The sequence below is a fragment of the Pieris brassicae genome, chromosome Z, assembly GCF_905147105.1.
Source record: "Pieris brassicae chromosome Z, ilPieBrab1.1, whole genome shotgun sequence".
Lineage (NCBI taxonomy): Eukaryota > Metazoa > Arthropoda > Insecta > Lepidoptera > Pieridae > Pieris > Pieris brassicae.
In genome coordinates, this window is record NC_059680.1 from 809,265 (window position 1) to 817,044 (window position 7,780).

Below are 7,780 nucleotides of genomic sequence, written 5' to 3' on the forward strand. Positions count from 1 at the left end.
ATAGGCTGGTATGTAGGGGTCATTAATAAAAAAATAAAAAAAAACCAGCTCCCCCTAATTGTATGTTAGTTATAAGGTCATATTTTAACAGAATAAAGACAGTTGACAACCAGCTTCAAAGTGTTCGTCCAACCGCCACCGAACTTAGGTCCAGCGAGATAGTACCCAACTTCAAATTACCCACCAATTAATTGGTTTGATTTATTCAAATTATCGAGAATTTTTCAACTCGAAAACCGTTCAAATTATCGAAAGATTATTTAAAAGGAGCTTTGTCTGTAAGTGTTTGTGTTTAGACAGACACAGATAAGGAACAAATAAATCAAGACACGACAATATTTGCAGCATTGAGTCAATATTTGGATAAAGTCATTTACAAAAATAGAATCGTCTCCATGCACTAAAAACTTATTCACTTGGAAATTACTTTCTTTCATCTTAATCTCATGATTCCAGTCAGCTTCCGTCCTGCCCTAGTGTATGACCACCCCGCGATGGCCCAAGCCGAGGTCTGAGTCTCTCAGGAAACAGCCCGAGATGAACTGTCAAGGCTTTTCAGGCATTCTATTCCATTTCCATTTCTCGAAGGGGTTGGCATATACCACGGCTCTTCACTTGCTACAGTTAGCAAGCAAGAGAGGTACGTAACATCTTCATCATCTGCTAGTTATGGGTAACTTGTCCCTTCTTCAGTACCTCCTGGATTTGATCCTCAATGCCTACCCGACCCGACTTCACCATCCACGCCTGCTTTATCCTACTTGTTAACCGCTACACATTCATCTATACGACTAATGTCTCTCTTCAAGAGGATGAAAATCCAAATTGCTCGGATAAATGTCATAATTCCTATACAATTTTCTTCGAAAGATTGTTTGCATTGAATGGACTCCAAAACTAATGGATATGATTCTTCCGCCATTAGAATCCTAAAACCCTGGTGAACATGGGCTATAGAGTGTTTTCGATAATGTAACATGTAAGAGCCAAAGCTGTACATTTTAATCACTCAGTCTTTCTTAGTTTTATAAGCGTGGCGATTTTATAAATCGTCTGATTTATGCCCCGAGAGTATAGCCAGGCATACTTTTACATTGAATTCATTGGCTACATAACAAATATGTTTCCATTATTTCGCGTATATAACAATAATATCTTTTATTATTCAAAGCACCCCTGTGACCCAGGAACCACAATTTAGTCCTTCGAGCAATCCGGGTCCTTCGCGATCAGTTGATGGCGTTCGTGGTTTTCTCCGTTTTCCTGAAAATCGGTGCTGTGTAAAACCATACCAATGCTGGTTTGTCGGGTCAAGGTCCCAAAATATTTATCAACAGAAAAGAGGAGTAAAACATTTTCAAGGATCCAGAAGGGTTAAAAGTATATTGGCGTCCTTCACACTAAAACAGGGCAAGGTGTGAAAATACCTCTTTAATATAGTTACCTCAAAATATATCGTTGCGAAAAGACAGAGCACTACATCGATTGAGGGCGAGTGTATTTATCCGATAAGCAGTCAAGGAGTAAGCGAAAACGGAATGGGAAAAATAACCCACATGACCTGACATGAAGTCGCAATGACAGAACTAGTGTTTATGGAAGATTTTTGAAGAATGTTTCACGCATTTCTTTAGAAACAAAGATAATTGGTTGAGACTCTGGTATTTTCAATATTCGTTTATAGCACTGAGTCCTGGACAATACTGACATCTGAAAGGAGAAAAATAGATGCGCTGGAAATATGGTGTTGGATGTGGATGCTAAGGATTCCCTGGACAGCTAAGGAAACAAACGTGTTCATACTAAGACGGTTACAAGTAAAAAATCTTTTTACAGTCTTTTTACACTATTTTACCAACGTACTCTGATATTTTTGGACATGTAACACGCAGAGAACCAGAAAGCCTAGAAAAAACTCATCTAGGCTTTTTGGTTCTCTGCGTCTCAAACTCACTTCGTGGCCGATACCGTACTCGCTAGAAAGATTAAGTAAAGGACCTTACAGTTTTTACTTAATCGCTAAATAGCTTGCCGAAGATGACCTTAATAAATTAAGAGTGCGACTAAAGAAAAATATGATAACAATTCTAGACAAGATAAAAAGTCAATTGTAATTAATATTAATCGTGTTTGCGTTGCTAAGGTCGCAATTTTTCAATGCTATATTTCATACTCCTGTGTCGATCAGGCTAGTTTTCTATGCTGGATGCCCTCTGCCCCACTTGAGGGACATATTACCATAAGTGAGGCATCATCAAGAGAGGCGTTGGGTTATGAAGATGAAGGAAGTAAAAAAGTAGTTAGACAGTGCTTGCGGGATGAGAACTTAATATATACCTACAATATTTTAGGCTTCTGATCTTTTTCTTAATGGGCAAGTAGGTGATCAGCGTTCTGTACCTGAGACATGTGTCTAAGATTACCTCCCAATGTTTTCTTTCATGCAGTACTACCTTCATAAAGAACAGTTTATCAGAGCCGTGGAAGACTCGACATAAGGTCCCTCAAGTAGGGACTGAATTAACCGACTTGGATCATGGATTTCTCTTTTACGGTAGTAGAAGTAAGAGGTTGCACATATTGATGGCATTTTACGGAAATCTGAGATTAACTTATTAGAAGTTTCTTGCAAATATCTTGTAAAAAAGACGTCTTCAGCTCTTCTATAACCTCTATGAGGAATGGATTTGTTAGGCAATATTTTTTATATCGGATTTGGAACTTATAATTGATATTTTTTTATTACCGTTATTATTGATTACAATATCGCGATGATTATCAGCAATTATTATTAAGTCGCAATAGGCGTCAAATAAAATGTCCTATTTATTAGTGATTATAATTTTTAATATCTTTTTTAAAGAATTCATTTAACATTTCGTGAAATGTCAAAATGGCGTCTAAACAAGATGGCGTCGCAGCCTTTTATATGAGATACACTTAAACATATTTCATCTCATTCTTTTTAAATGTCTTTATGCTCTTTTTTGGCAAAGACCTCCTTCAAATCCTATTCCCGTCTGTACTGTGCATCCTGGTATTTCCCTCAATTAAGCCTACAAATTCAGACGTAGTTCGAATTCTTATGGGCGCTCTGAAGACAAACTTTCTGAGAACCAGAGCAAGATAGACGGAAAACGATACCAGCGCCAACTACGAATTAAACTGGGCAGACTAGGTTGCCAGATTTTTTCAGCCTATAAGGCAAAAATAGTTTATATTAAAAAATTTATATTTTTCGTTATTTTTCCCAACAGTTTTTTACATATTTATAAAAATCTACACAACTATAATCGTTACTAAAACATTCTTATTATATGACATTGTATAAATTGATGTGACATTTGCATGCCTATTTATAAATGGCTGATTGTGTGGATATTTGTAGTTGATCGATCTAATTGTACCACCACTATCTTGGCAAATAAAAGATTTATTATATAAACTTTTTATTAAGTACGAAGGATAACGGAAATGATTTCAGTATTGGGAAACCCTTTGATGACTTTCTTTCAAGCTTCAATCGCTCCCATACCATCAGCAGTTGTATTTGAAATTCTAAAAACAAGCACTTCATATCTCCTTCTTAAAGGCTTAGATGTGGACATCTTCTTGAATATGTCGCAGTCACATTTAAAGTTTAAAAAGAGTATCTTCGAGAGAATCATTTCGTGATAACATTATTGTAAAACTGGAGAAAATCGTTGTTTAGTAATTTTAGCGTCAGCTGTTAAGCCACGTGTTATTTTATTTTAATTTTTAAAGATTTAGTAATCAAAAAATGTGTACGAACAGTACAAGTGTACACACGTAAGAAGTGAAACTTCTTTATGACCTTATTTTTCGAAAAACGATCTACTATATGCTACTTTACAGAAATAGGTTAAATAAAGTTAAATTAGATGAAATTAGAAATGAGATTTTATCTTATTACTACTAAGATTATTACAGAATTTCATTAATTGTAATAGAATTATTACTATCATTGTCATCGTTATAATATATTTTTATTATTAATGGCTTCGAATCTCTTCGAATCAGCCGTAATTGGGTCAAGATAAAAGATGGCGCGTAACGGAAAAATGTGTCGGTTCGAATACAGTACATTTTAGTCAATTTTAAACTAAGCCAAAAATACGGGACCTCTGACAACGTAGAGTACCTAGAGGTCATTTGTAATCGGCGCACGAGCCTTAAAAAAACAATTTGTAAGACGCGCAGACCGCGCGTCTTACAAATTGTTTTTTTTCATTTTCGTTTATCGTCGCTTGGTAACAAGTCGCCGAAAATATGTTTGTCACTTGGGGGTAATCTTGATAACATTTTATTCTTATCATAACAATGGAAAAATACAATGCAAACAATATAGTAATCATTATTTTATTGTTCATGTTTATAACTGCGCCCGCGAACTTCGTTTTGCCCTTTGCTTACTTAGCCTACCTTTCTAGTGAATACCAACATATAGAATGCCCATAGAGCTTTGTCGAAATAAAATCAAGTTCATGTAATAAATAAAGCACTAGAATTGCAGCATTCTTCAAGTTTCGAGCTTATGAACATATTTTGCGATTTTTATTTATTTATATATTAAATTAATAAAATTTTAACTTAAAAACTTAACTCTTTGTATTCATCGTTTTCGTTATTCGATTCCGAATTGAACAATATTTTTTGAGACGCCGCGGACTCCGCTTCCTTCTTATTTAGATATTTGTTTATGAAATTTTTTTCTGCATAAAAATCGATCAAGCATTCTTCGAGTTAATTAGCAACACATATTGCGAATCATTCATCTCTATATACTTATATAAAATTCTCGAGTCCATACTCCTCCAAAACGGCTCGACCGATGCTTATGATTTTTTTATGCATATGTAGTAAGTCTGAGAATCGGCTACCACCTTTCAAACCCCTTAGTGATAAGGGAAATCCACCCCCAAATATTTAAAAAAATACAACCCTAAATTTTGACTCTTTTTTTATTTATTCTTGGTTTAAATTTTGACACCAATTTCTTTTTTTACACTAGTAATCCTCTAGAATTTATTTACATAGCAAAACAACGTTTGCCGGGTCAGCTAGTATCTAAAGATATTTCTACATGTACATACGACAGTGCCCCTATGTTTATCAAAACAACAAAACAATAACCACGCACGACACTTGTTTTGATCATATCAGTGTAATACCTAAACTGGAACGATTTTCCTGTAGTAGAACTTTTGTATACTACTTATTAACGGCTAATGAATGTTGAAACGTTGGCTAACGAGAGTTATGTAACCTAACATAAGTTAAGTTACATGTACATTTGAGTTTTAGAACGGTAACTGTTAACAAGTCTACTGTCCATTAGTTTTTCGATTATAAATTGTAATATAATTCTCGTTTCCGAGATACAATTATAATTATAGTCGATTTATATTCTTTATAGGTATAAAACTTATAAATAAATTACAGTTTTTTTGTTATTTTGTATTATAAGCCTTTGTTTAACCATGAAAGACAAATGATACCTATCTTCAAACAAAGTGTTGCAGTTGAATATTCCTTCAATAACGCTGACATTAACTCGGCCCTCGTCATTATATTTTATATAAATATATATACATATATTAAAAGTTTTTTTAGCTAATCACCAGAAACTGATACCATGTGGCGAATATGGCTTTATATATTTTGGCATACAAAAATGTCTACGTGCGTGAGATTAATATTAAGTAAAACAACAGATACTATGTTATTCATGTCTTACATAGAAATATAAATATACAGTATTTACAATATCTTTAACCTAACATAGTAATAATAATAATTAAAAATTAATTATTAGAAAATTAAAACAAATTTACAACGTATGGTCCCTGTGGTGGACTTGTAATGCTGGCATGTCTTTCGTTAAAAGACCAGCTCTGGGGTCATCTACCAGGCGCCAAAATCAATCCATAATTAGCTGTGAACTTGAACACCACAGCTTAAGTCTACTCCAAAGAGAAACAAAATCGAAAGAACCCAACAATATGAAACTCCAACAGAGATAAATCTGTGTGAGTCGTCTTAAAGAAGGGAACGAGGAAGATGTTGGAACTCGATTGGAAAGTACTAACAAAACAACATACTTTCTCTTAGTTTTTACTTAACCAGAAAGTGTTATAGAGAGATTCTACAAGGCCGTGCGTCATAAAGAAGACGTGGAAACGACCAGGGATGTCGATCCCGCAGCTTCCATTGTACAACGCAGACGATTCACATGGTTTCGTCTGTCCAAAAGAGGATACCTTCTTTTGATGCAGAGCTGGGGTTCGACGACCTCAGGTTATATAAACTTGGTACTGTTTGATATCTCATAAAATTGTCTACGTCTACATATTATGGTCATAATACATTTCTGATAGACATACTTTAAATTTCCCCTTAAGAAGACCCACAGAAGTAAACCAACCTAAACTGGTAAGTAAAAAAGGTTGGGTCTTTCACCGTACTATCATTCTTTGTACGACTGATGTATCTATAGTTTATTCATTAAAATATTATCACAGCATTCATCAATTAACTACACTGTTAGGGTAACTAACCTCTATAATTTGTGTATAGTTTGGATAATTGGAGAGCTCAAGCAGAATTGGGAAATTTGCGACATATTTATTTCGTAATCATGATAACATAAGTTAACATTAATTAAAAGGAACAACAATTATATTAAAGGTGATGTGTGGGGTGTGGGGTGTGCTCATGATGCAGGTAATCGCTATGGATGGTTCTAATTAGGGATACATTGATACGCCCTTTTGCCGGTACCAATGCTTATTGAATTAAAATTAAATTAAGGTATAATATATGATGTTTAGTTAAAGTTTTTAATTTTTATTAAAAAATATAAACAGTCACAAAGTTTGGTCAATAAAATTAGGAATTAAGAGTAATAATTAAATTAAAATAAAACAAACAACTGTTAATAATTAAAATTGACATTGATATGATTTTTGTAATTCTGCATTATATTTTATTTCGTATCGAAAACGCGAAATGGAGTACGTGGGGACAAAGCGGGTGAGAGAGACAACAAACTGAATAAGACGCGGGGATTCCCGGACATCGAACAAGATGAAAAGTATTCATGGCTATATATCGGCAAACACAAAGTATCGCTGATGTATCGGTAATGAATGCATGGTTTCATACATAAACACACCTTTGGCAGAGTTAGAGACGCTCCTGAGACCTACATGTTACACACGCTTGCACTCACAAAATTAGGAGAAAACCTTGTTGTAGAAAGTTTAATCTACCAAAAAGTCTGTTATGGAGGAGCTGGTATTTTAAAGGTATTGTTTACGTAAAATGGTTGATAATCATAAACAATGATTGATGATAATGAATAAATTGTCAAGTTATTCATTTCCAACACACAAATCTACAGTATTTACAATATTATTAACCTACATGTATTAATAAATGAAATATTACAATAAATTTAAAAATGGTCCCTGTGGCCTGTAGTTAGCACTGGAACACCACGGCCCAAGACTACTCCAACACGATCATCAACAGTTTCAGAACGTCAGAAAAAATTTAAAATTAAGAATTATATAAATAATTATAAATTTTAATAATACATAGCTTTAATCCGTTCAAAAAGTGTTTTTCTTAATATAATTTTTTAAAACATTTGATCACATCCAATACATATTTTGTCTTAACTCATGAAATCAAGATAATATTTTCTGTTAGCTATCGAAAGAATTAATTTTTTATCAATTTACAAGTAGAAATTGAT